Source organism: Mobula birostris, chromosome 10 (assembly GCF_030028105.1).
Source record: "Mobula birostris isolate sMobBir1 chromosome 10, sMobBir1.hap1, whole genome shotgun sequence".
Lineage (NCBI taxonomy): Eukaryota > Metazoa > Chordata > Chondrichthyes > Myliobatiformes > Myliobatidae > Mobula > Mobula birostris.
Genome location: NC_092379.1, coordinates 94,651,939 through 94,665,049, shown reverse-complemented (window position 1 = coordinate 94,665,049; position 13,111 = coordinate 94,651,939).

The window sequence follows — 13,111 nt, the reverse complement described above, 5'->3', positions numbered from 1 at the left end:
TGGTGTGGACACAGGACCGGGCGTCACTGAGAAAGCCTGGAGTAGACAGACGACCGGACGTCATTGAGACAGCCTGGAGTGGACACACGACCGGACGTCACTGAGACAGCCTGGAGTGGACACACCACCGGGAATCAATGAGATAGCCTGGAGTGGACACAGGACAGGACGTCACTGAGACAGACTGGAGTGGACACAGGACAGGACGTCACTGAGACAGCCTGGAGTGGACACAGGACCGGACGTCACTGAGACAGCCGGGAGTGGACACACCACAGGGAATCAGTGAGAAAGCCTGGAGTAGGCACAGGATAGGACGTCACTGAGACAGCCTGGTGTGGACACAGGACAGGACGTCACTGAGGCAGCTTGGAGTGGACACAGGACCGGACGTCACTGAGACAGCCTCGAGTCAACACAGGACCGGACGTCACTGAGACAGCCTGGTGTGGACACAGGACCGGACGTCACTGAGACAGCCTGGAGTGGACACAGGACCGGACGTCACTGAGACAGCCTGGAGTGGACACACGACCAGACGTCACTGAGACAGCCTGGTGTGGACACACCACCGGGAATCAGTGAGAAAGCCTGGAGTAGACAGACGACCGGACGTCACTGAGACAGCCTGGCGTGGACACACCACCGGGAATCAGTGAGAAAGCCAGGAGTAGACACAGGACAGGACGTCACTGACACAGCCTGGTGTGGACACAGGACCGGAAGTCACTGAGACAGCCTGGAGTGGACACTGGACCGGACGTCACTGAGACAGCCTGGAGTGGACACACGACCGGACGTCACTGAGACAGACTGGAGTGGACACACCACCGGGAATCAGTGTGAAAGCCTGGAGTTGACACAGGAAAGGACGTCACTGAGACAGCCTGGTGTGGACACACGACCGGACGTCACTGAGACAGCCTGGAGTGGACACACCACCGGGAATCAGTGAGAAAGCCTGGAGTAGACAAACGACCGGACGTCACTGAGACAGCCTGGAGTGGACACACGACCGGACGTCACTGAGACAGCCTGGAGTTGACACAGGCCCGGACGTCACTGAGACAGCCTTGAGTGGACACAGGACCAGACTTCACTGAGACAGCCTGGAGTGGACACACCACCGGGAATCAGTGAGAATGCCTGGAGCGGACACACTACCGGACGTCACTGAGGCAGCCTGGAGTGGACACATGACCGGGAATCAGTGAGAAAGCCTGGAGTAGACACAGGACAGGACGTCACTGAGACATTCTGGTGTGGACACAGGACCGGACGTCACTGAGACACCCTGGAGTGGACACACGACCGGACGTCACTGAGACAGCCTGGAGTGGACACACGACCGGACGACACTGAGACAGCCTGGAGTGGACACACCACCGGGAATCAGTGAGAAAGCCTGGAGTTGACACAGGACAGGACGTCACTGAGACACCCTGGTGTGGACACATGACCGGACGTCACTGAGACAGCCTGGAGTGGACACACCACCGGGAATCAGTGAGAAAGCCTGGAGTAGACAGATGACCAGACGTCACTGAGACAGCCTGGAGTGGACACACGACCGGACGTCACTGAGACAGCCTGGTGTGGACACAGGACCGGAAGTCACTGAGACAGCCTGGAGTGGACACAGGACCGGACGTCACTGAGACAGCCTGGAGTGGACACACGACCAGACGTCACTGAGACAGCCTGGAGTGGACACACCACCGGGAATCAGTGAGAAAGCCTGGAGCGGACTCACGGCCGGACGTCACGGAGACGGCCCGGAGCGGACACAGGTCCGGGCGTCACTGAGACTGCCTGGAGTTGACACAGGACAGGACGTCACTGAGTCAGCCTGGAGTTGACACAGGACAGGACGTCACTGAGTCAGCCTGGAGCGGACACACGGCCGGACGTCACTGAGACTGCCTGGAGAGGACACACGACCGGGCGTCACTGAGTCAGCCTGGAGCGGACACACGACCGGGCGTCACTGAGTCAGCCTGGAGCAGACACAGGACCGGGCGTCACTGAGACTGCCTGGAGCGGACACAGGACCGGGCGTCACTGAGACTGCCTGCAGCTGACACAGGACAGGACGTGACTGAGACAGCCTGGTGTGGACACAGTACCGGGCGTCACTGAGACTGCCTGGAGTGGACACACGTCCTGACGTCACTGAGACTGCCTGGAGCGGACACAGGACCGGACATGACTGAGACAGCCTGGTGTGGACACAGGACCTGACGTCACTGAGACTGCCTGGAGCGGACACAGGACCGGGCGTCACTGAGACTGCCTGGAGCGGACACAGGACCGGGCGTCACTGAGACTGCCTGGAGCGGACACAGGACCGGGCGTCACTGAGACTGCCTGCAGTTGACACAGGACAGGACGTCACTGAGTCAGCCTGGAGCGGACACACGGCCGGACGTCACTGGGACTGCCTGGAGCGGACACAGGACCGGGCGTCACTGAGACTGCCTGGAGCGGACACTGGACCGGGCGTCACTGAGACTGCCTGGAGTGGACACACGACCTGACGTCACTGAGACAGCCTGGAGTTAACACAGGACCGGACGTCACTGAGACAGCCTGGATTGGACACACCACCGGGAATCAGTGAGAAAGCCTGGAGTAGACAGACGACCGGACGTCACTGAGACAGCCTGGAGTAGACACACGACCGGACGTCACTGAGACAGCCTGGAGTGGACACACCACCGTGAATCAGTGAGAAAGCCTGGAGTGGACAGACGACCGGACATGACTGAGACAGCCTGGTGTGGACACAGGACCGGGCGTCACTGAGAAAGCCTGGAGTAGACAGAGGACCGGACGTCATTGAGACAGCCTGGAGTGGACACACGACCGAGCATCACTGAGAATGCCTGGTGTGGACACAGGACCGAACATCACTGAGACAGCCTGGAGTGGACACACTATTGGACATGATTGAGACAGCCTGGTGTGGACACAGGACCAGGCATCACTGAGACAGCCTGGAGTAGACAGACGACCTGACATCACTGAGACAGCCTGGAGTGGAAACAGGACCGGACGTCACTGAGACAGCCTGGAGTGGACACAGGACCGGACGTCACTGAGACAGCCTGGAGTGCACACACGACCGGACGTCACTGAGACAGCCTGGAGTGGACACACCACCGCGAATCAGTGAGAAAGCCTGGAGTAGACAGACGACCGGACATCACTGAGACAGCCTGGAGTAGACACACGACCGGACGTCACTGAGACAGCCTGGAGGGACACACCACCGTGAATCAGTGAGAAAGCCTGGAGTGGACAGACGACCGGACATGACTGAGAAAGCCTGGTGTGGACACAGGACCGGGCGTCACTGAGAAAGCCTGGAGTAGACAGACGACCGGACGTCATTGAGACAGCCTGGAGTGGACACACGACCGGGCATCACTGAGAATGCCTGGTGTGGACACAGGACCGAACATCACTGAGACAGCATGGAGTAGACACCCGACCTGACATCACTGAGACAGCCTGGAGTGGAAACAGGACAGGACATCACTGAGACAGCCAGGAGTGGACATACGACCGGGCATCACTGAGACTGCCTGGAGTGGACACACCACCGTGAATCAGTGAGAAAGCCTGGAGTGGACACAGGATAGGACGTCACTGAGACAGCCTGGAGTGGACACAGGACCGGACGTCACTGAGACAGCCTGGAGTGGACACACCACCGGGAATCAGTGAGAAAGCCTCGAGTAGACACTGGACAGGACGTCACTGAGACAGCCTGGTGTGGACACAGGACCGGACGTCACTGAGGCAGCTTCGAGTGGACACAGGACCGGACGTCACTGAGACAGCCTCGAGTGGACACAGGACCGGACGTCACTGAGACAGCCTGGTTTGGACACAGGACCGGACGTCACTGAGACAGCCTGGAGTGGACACAGGACCGGATGTCACTGAGACTTCCTGGAGTGGACACACGACCGGACGGCACTGAGACTGCCTGGAGTGGACACACCACCGGGAATCAGTGAGAAAGCTTGGAGTTGACACAGGACAGGACGTCACTGAGACAGCCTGGTGTGGACACAGGACCGGACGTCACTGAGACAGCCTGGAGTGGACACAGGACCGGACGTCACTGAGACAGCCTGGAGTGGACACAGGACCGGACGTCACTGAGACAGCCTGGAGTGGACACACGACCGGACGTCACTGACACAGCCTGGCGTGGACACACCACCGGGAATCAGTGAGAAAGCCAGGAGTAGACACAGGACAGGACGTCACTGAGACAGCCTGGTGTGGACACAGGACCGGAAGTCACTGAGACAGCCTGGAGTGGACACACGACCGGACGTCACTGACACAGCCTGGAGTGGACACACCACCGGGAATCAGTGAGAAAGTCTGGAGTGGACACACCACTGGGAATCAGTGAGAAAGCCTGGAGTAGATAGACGACCGGACGTCACTGAGACAGCCTGGAGTGGACACAAGACCAGACGTCACTGAGACAGCCTGGTGTGGACACACCACCGGGAATCAGTGAGAAAGCCTAGAGTTGACACAGGACAGGACGTCACTGAGACAGCCTGGTGTGGACACAGGACCGGACGTCACTGAGACAGCCTGGAGTGGACACAGGACAGGACGTCACTGAGACAGCCTGGTGTGGACACAGGACCGGACGTCACTGAGACAGCCTGGAGTGGACACAGGACCGGACGTCACTGAGGCAGCCTGGAGTGGACACAGGACCGGACGTCACTGAGACAGCCTGGAGTGGACACACCACCGGGAATCAGTGAGAAAGCCTGGAGTGGACACAGGACAGGACGTCATTGAGACAGCCTGGAGTGGACACAGGACAGGACGTCACTGAGACAGCCTGGAGTGGACACACCACCGGGAATCAGTGAGACAGCCTGGTGTGGACACAGGACCGGACGTCACTGAGACACCCTGGTGTGGACACAGGACCGGACGTCACTGAGACAGCCTGGAGTGGACACACCACCGGGAATCAGTGAGAAAGCCTGGAGTGGACACACCACCGGGAATCAGTGAGAAAGCTTGGAGTTGACACAGGACAGGACGTCACTGAGACAGCCTGGTGTGGACACAGGACCGGATGTCACTGAGACTTCCTGGAGTGGACACACGACCGGACGGCACTGAGACTGCCTGGAGTGGACACACCACCGGGAATCAGTGAGAAAGCTTGGAGTTGACACAGGACAGGACGTCACTGAGACAGCCTGGTGTGGACACAGGACCGGACGTCACTGAGACAGCCTGGAGTGGACACAGGACCGGACGTCACTGAGACAGCCTGGAGTGGACACAGGACCGGACGTCACTGAGACAGCCTGGAGTGGACACACGACCGGACGTCACTGACACAGCCTGGCGTGGACACACCACCGGGAATCAGTGAGAAAGCCAGGAGTAGACACAGGACAGGACGTCACTGAGACAGCCTGGTGTGGACACAGGACCGGAAGTCACTGAGACAGCCTGGAGTGGACACTCGACCGGACGTCACTGACACAGCCTGGAGTGGACACACCACCGGGAATCAGTGAGAAAGTCTGGAGTGGACACACCACTGGGAATCAGTGAGAAAGCCTGGAGTAGATAGACGACCGGACGTCACTGAGACAGCCTGGAGTGGACACAAGACCAGACGTCACTGACACAGCCTGGAGTGGACACACCACCGGGAATCAGTGAGAAAGCCTAGAGTTGACACAGGACAGGACGTCACTGTGACAGCCTGGTGTGGACACAGGACCGGACGTCACTGAGACAGCCTGGAGTGGACACAGGACCGGACGTCACTGAGACAGCCTGGAGTGGACACAGGACAGGACGTCACTGAGACAGCCTGGTGTGGACACAGGACCGGACGTCACTGAGACAGCCTGGAGTGGACACAGGACCGGACGTCACTGAGGCAGCCTGGAGTGGACACAGGACCGGACGTCACTGAGACAGCCTGGAGTGGACACACCACCGGGAATCAGTGAGAAAGCCTGGAGTAGACACAGACAGGACGTCACTGAGACAGCCTGGAGTGGACACAGGACCGGACGTCACTGAGACAGCCTGGTGTGGACACACGACCGGACGTCACTGAGACAGCCTGGAGTGGACACACCACCGGGAATCAGTGAGAAAGCCTGGAGTGGACAGACGACCGGACATGACTGAGACAGCCTGGTGTGGACACAGGACCGGGCGTCACTGAGAAAGCCTGGAGTAGACAGATGACCGGACGTCATTGAGACAGCCTGGAGTGGACACACGACCGGACGTCACTGAGACAGCCTGGAGTGGACACACCACCGGGAATCAGTGAGATAGCCTGGAGTGGACACAGGACAGGACGTCACTGAGACAGACTGGAGTGGACACAGGACAGGACGTCACTGAGACAGCCTGGAGTGGACACAGGACCGGACGTCACTGAGACAGCCTGGAGTGGACACACCACCGGGAATCAGTGAGAAAGCCTGGAGTAGACACAGGACAGGACGTCACTGAGACAGCCTGGTGTGGACACAGGACCGGACGTCACTGAGGCAGCTTCGAGTGGACACAGGACCGGACGTCACTGAGACAGCCTCGAGTGGACACAGGACCGGACGTCACTGAGACAGCCGGGAGTGGACACACCACAGGGAATCAGTGAGAAAGCCTGGAGTAGGCACAGGATAGGACGTCACTGAGACAGCCTGGTGTGGACACAGGACAGGACATCACTGAGGCAGCTTGGAGTGGACACAGGACCGGACGTCACTGAGACAGCCTCGAGTGGACACAGGACCGGACGTCACTGAGACAGCCTGGTGTGGACACAGGACCGGACGTCACTGAGACAGCCTGGAGTGGACACAGGAGCGGACGTCACTGAGACAGCCTGGAGTGGACACACGACCAGACGTCACTGAGACAGCCTGGAGTGGACACACCACCGGGAATCAGTGAGAAAGCCTGCAGTAGACAGACGACCGGACATCACTGAGACAGCCTGGAGTAGACACACAACCGGACGTCACTGAGACAGCCTGGAGTGGACACACCACCGTGAATCAGTGAGAAAGCCTGGAGTGGACACAGGATAGGACGTCACTGAGACAGCCTGGAGTGGACACAGGACCGGACGTAACTGAGACAGCCTGGAGTGGACACACCACCGGGAATCAGTGAGAAAGCCTGGAGTAGACACAGGACAGGACGTCACTGAGACAGCCTAGTGTGGACACAGGACCGGACGTCACTGAGGCAGCTTCGAGTGGACACAGGACAGGACGTCACTGAGACAGCCTCGAGTGGACACAGGACCGGACGTCACTGAGACAGCCTGGTTTGGACACAGGACCGGACGTCACTGAGACAGCCTGGAGTGGACACAGGACCGGATGTCACTGAGACTTCCTGGAGTGGACACACGACCGGACGGCACTGAGACAGCCTGGAGTGGACACACCACCGGGAATCAGTGAGAAAGCTTGGAGTTGACACAGGACAGGACGTCACTGAGACAGCCTGGTGTGGACACAGGACCGGACGTCACTGAGACAGCCTGGAGTGGACACAGGACCGGACGTCACTGAGACAGCCTGGAGTGGACACAGGACCGGACGTCACTGAGACAGCCTGGAGTGCACACACGACCGGACGTCACTGACACAGCCTGGCGTGGACACACCACCGGGAATCAGTGAGAAAGCCAGGAGTAGACACAGGACAGGACGTCACTGAGACAGCCTGGTGTGGACACAGGACCGGAAGTCACTGAGACAGCCTGGAGTGGACACACGACCGGACGTCACTGACACAGCCTGGAGTGGACACACGACCGGGAATCAGTGAGAAAGTCTGGAGTGGACACACCACTGGGAATCAGTGAGAGAGCCTGGAGTAGATAGACGACCGGACGTCACTGAGACAGCCTGGAGTGGACACAAGACAAGACGTCACTGAGACAGCCTGGTGTGGACACACCACCGGGAATCAGTGAGAAAGCCTGGAGTAGACACAGGACAGGACGTCACTGAGACAGCCTGGTGTGGACACAGGACCGGACGTCACTGAGACAGCCTGGAGTGGACACAGGACCGGACGTCACTGAGACAGCCTGGAGTGGACACAGGACAGGACGTCACTGAGACAGCCTGGTGTGGACACAGGACCGGACGTCACTGAGACAGCCTGGAGTGGACACAGGACCGGACGTCACTGAGACAGCCTCGAGTCGACACAGGACCGGACGTCACTGAGACAGCCTGGTGTGGACACAGGACCGGACGTCACTGAGACAGCCTGGAGTGGACACAGGACCGGACGTCACTGAGACAGCCTGGAGTGGACACACGACCAGACGTCACTGAGACAGCCTGGTGTGGACACACCACCGGGAATCAGTGAGAAAGCCTGGAGTAGACAGACGACCGGACGTCACTGAGACAGCCTGGCGTGGACACACCACCGGGAATCAGTGAGAAAGCCAGGAGTAGACACAGGACAGGACGTCACTGACACAGCCTGGTGTGGACACAGGACCGGACGTCACTGAGACAGACTGGAGTGGACACACCACCGGGAATCAGTGTGAAAGCCTGGAGTTGACACAGGAAAGGACGTCACTGAGACAGCCTGGTGTGGACACACGACCGGACGTCACTGAGACAGCCTGGAGTGGACACACCACCGGGAATCAGTGAGAAAGCCTGGAGTAGACAAACGACCGGACGTCACTGAGACAGCCTGGAGTGGACACACGACCGGACGTCACTGAGACAGCCTGGAGTGGACACACCACCGGGAATCAGTGAGAATGCCTGGAGCGGACACACTACCGGACGTCACTGAGGCAGCCTGGAGTGGACACATGACCGGGAATCAGTGAGAAAGCCTGGAGTAGACACAGGACAGGACGTCACTGAGACATTCTGGTGTGGACACAGGACCGGACGTCACTGAGACACCCTGGAGTGGACACACGACCGGACGTCACTGAGACAGCCTGGAGTGGACACACGACCGGACGACACTGAGACAGCCTGGAGTGGACACACCACCGGGAATCAGTGAGAAAGCCTGGAGTTGACACAGGACAGGACGTCACTGAGACACCCTGGTGTGGACACATGACCGGACGTCACTGAGACAGCCTGGAGTGGACACACCACCGGGAATCAGTGAGAAAGCCTGGAGTAGACAGATGACCAGACGTCACTGAGACAGCCTGGAGTGGACACACGACCGGACGTCACTGAGACAGCCTGGTGTGGACACAGGACCGGAAGTCACTGAGACAGCCTGGAGTGGACACAGGACCGGACGTCACTGAGACAGCCTGGAGTGGACACACGACCAGACGTCACTGAGACAGCCTGGAGTGGACACACCACCGGGAATCAGTGAGAAAGCCTGGAGCGGACTCACGGCCGGACGTCACGGAGACGGCCCGGAGCGGACACAGGTCCGGGCGTCACTGAGACTGCCTGGAGTTGACACAGGACAGGACGTCACTGAGTCAGCCTGGAGTTGACACAGGACAGGACGTCACTGAGTCAGCCTGGAGCGGACACACGGCCGGACGTCACTGAGACTGCCTGGAGAGGACACACGACCGGGCGTCACTGAGTCAGCCTGGAGCGGACACACGACCGGGCGTCACTGAGTCAGCCTGGAGCAGACACAGGACCGGGCGTCACTGAGACTGCCTGGAGCGGACACAGGACCGGGCGTCACTGAGACTGCCTGCAGCTGACACAGGACAGGACGTGACTGAGACAGCCTGGTGTGGACACAGTACCGGGCGTCACTGAGACTGCCTGGAGTGGACACACGTCCTGACGTCACTGAGACTGCCTGGAGCGGACACAGGACCGGACATGACTGAGACAGCCTGGTGTGGACACAGGACCTGACGTCACTGAGACTGCCTGGAGCGGACACAGGACCGGGCGTCACTGAGACTGCCTGGAGCGGACACAGGACCGGGCGTCACTGAGACTGCCTGGAGCGGACACAGGACCGGGCGTCACTGAGACTGCCTGCAGTTGACACAGGACAGGACGTCACTGAGTCAGCCTGGAGCGGACACACGGCCGGACGTCACTGGGACTGCCTGGAGCGGACACAGGACCGGGCGTCACTGAGACTGCCTGGAGCGGACACTGGACCGGGCGTCACTGAGACTGCCTGGAGTGGACACACGACCTGACGTCACTGAGACAGCCTGGAGTTGACACAGGACCGGACGTCACTGAGACAGCCTGGATTGGACACACCACCGGGAATCAGTGAGAAAGCCTGGAGTAGACAGACGACCGGACGTCACTGAGACAGCCTGGAGTAGACACACGACCGGACGTCACTGAGACAGCCTGGAGTGGACACACCACCGTGAATCAGTGAGAAAGCCTGGAGTGGACAGACGACCGGACATGACTGAGACAGCCTGGTGTGGACACAGGACCGGGCGTCACTGAGAAAGCCTGGAGTAGACAGAGGACCGGACGTCATTGAGACAGCCTGGAGTGGACACACGACCGAGCATCACTGAGAATGCCTGGTGTGGACACAGGACCGAACATCACTGAGACAGCCTGGAGTGGACACACTATTGGACATGATTGAGACAGCCTGGTGTGGACACAGGACCAGGCATCACTGAGACAGCCTGGAGTAGACAGACGACCTGACATCACTGAGACAGCCTGGAGTGGAAACAGGACCGGACGTCACTGAGACAGCCTGGAGTGGACACAGGACCGGACGTCACTGAGACAGCCTGGAGTGCACACACGACCGGACGTCACTGAGACAGCCTGGAGTGGACACACCACCGCGAATCAGTGAGAAAGCCTGGAGTAGACAGACGACCGGACATCACTGAGACAGCCTGGAGTAGACACACGACCGGACGTCACTGAGACAGCCTGGAGGGACACACCACCGTGAATCAGTGAGAAAGCCTGGAGTGGACAGACGACCGGACATGACTGAGAAAGCCTGGTGTGGACACAGGACCGGGCGTCACTGAGAAAGCCTGGAGTAGACAGACGACCGGACGTCATTGAGACAGCCTGGAGTGGACACACGACCGGGCATCACTGAGAATGCCTGGTGTGGACACAGGACCGAACATCACTGAGACAGCATGGAGTAGACACACGACCTGACATCACTGAGACAGCCTGGAGTGGAAACAGGACAGGACATCACTGAGACAGCCAGGAGTGGACATACGACCGGGCATCACTGAGACTGCCTGGAGTGGACACACCACCGTGAATCAGTGAGAAAGCCTGGAGTGGACACAGGATAGGACGTCACTGAGACAGCCTGGAGTGGACACAGGACCGGACGTCACTGAGACAGCCTGGAGTGGACACACCACCGGGAATCAGTGAGAAAGCCTCGAGTAGACACTGGACAGGACGTCACTGAGACAGCCTGGTGTGGACACAGGACCGGACGTCACTGAGGCAGCTTCGAGTGGACACAGGACCGGACGTCACTGAGACAGCCTCGAGTGGACACAGGACCGGACGTCACTGAGACAGCCTGGTTTGGACACAGGACCGGACGTCACTGAGACAGCCTGGAGTGGACACAGGACCGGATGTCACTGAGACTTCCTGGAGTGGACACACGACCGGACGGCACTGAGACTGCCTGGAGTGGACACACCACCGGGAATCAGTGAGAAAGCTTGGAGTTGACACAGGACAGGACGTCACTGAGACAGCCTGGTGTGGACACAGGACCGGACGTCACTGAGACAGCCTGGAGTGGACACAGGACCGGACGTCACTGAGACAGCCTGGAGTGGACACAGGACCGGACGTCACTGAGACAGCCTGGAGTGGACACACGACCGGACGTCACTGACACAGCCTGGCGTGGACACACCACCGGGAATCAGTGAGAAAGCCAGGAGTAGACACAGGACAGGACGTCACTGAGACAGCCTGGTGTGGACACAGGACCGGAAGTCACTGAGACAGCCTGGAGTGGACACACGACCGGACGTCACTGACACAGCCTGGAGTGGACACACCACCGGGAATCAGTCATAAAGTCTGGAGTGGACACACCACTGGGAATCAGTGAGAAAGCCTGGAGTAGATAGACGACCGGACGTCACTGAGACAGCCTGGAGTGGACACAAGACCAGACGTCACTGAGACAGCCTGGTGTGGACACACCACCGGGAATCAGTGAGAAAGCCTAGAGTTGACACAGGACAGGACGTCACTGAGACAGCCTGGTGTGGACACAGGACCGGACGTCACTGAGACAGCCTGGAGTGGACACAGGACAGGACGTCACTGAGACAGCCTGGTGTGGACACAGGACCGGACGTCACTGAGACAGCCTGGAGTGGACACAGGACCGGACGTCACTGAGGCAGCCTGGAGTGGACACAGGACCGGACGTCACTGAGACAGCCTGGAGTGGACACACCACCGGGAATCAGTGAGAAAGCCTGGAGTGGACACAGGACAGGACGTCACTGAGACAGCCTGGTGTGGACACAGGACCGGACGTCACTGAGACAGCCTGGAGTGGACACACCACCGGGAATCAGTGAGAAAGCCTGGAGTAGACACAGGACAGGACGTCACTGAGACAGCCTGGTGTGGACACAGGACCGGACGTCACTGAGACACCCTGGTGTGGACACAGGACCGGACGTCACTGAGACAGCCTGGAGTGGACACACCACCGGGAATCAGTGAGAAAGCCTGGAGTGGACAGACGACCGGACATGACTGAGACAGCCTGGTGTGGACACAGGACCGGGCGTCACTGATAAAGCCTGGAGTAGACAGATGACCGGACGTCATTGAGACAGCCTGGAGTGGACACACGACCGGACGTCACTGAGACAGCCTGGAGTGGACACACCACCGGGAATCAGTGAGATAGCCTGGAGTGGACACAGGACAGGACGTCACTGAGACAGACTGGAGTGGACACAGGACAGGACGTCACTGAGACAGCCTGGAGTGGACACAGGACCGGACGTCACTGAGACAGCCGGGAGTGGACACACCACAGGGAATCAGTGAGAAAGCCTGGAGTAGGCACAGGA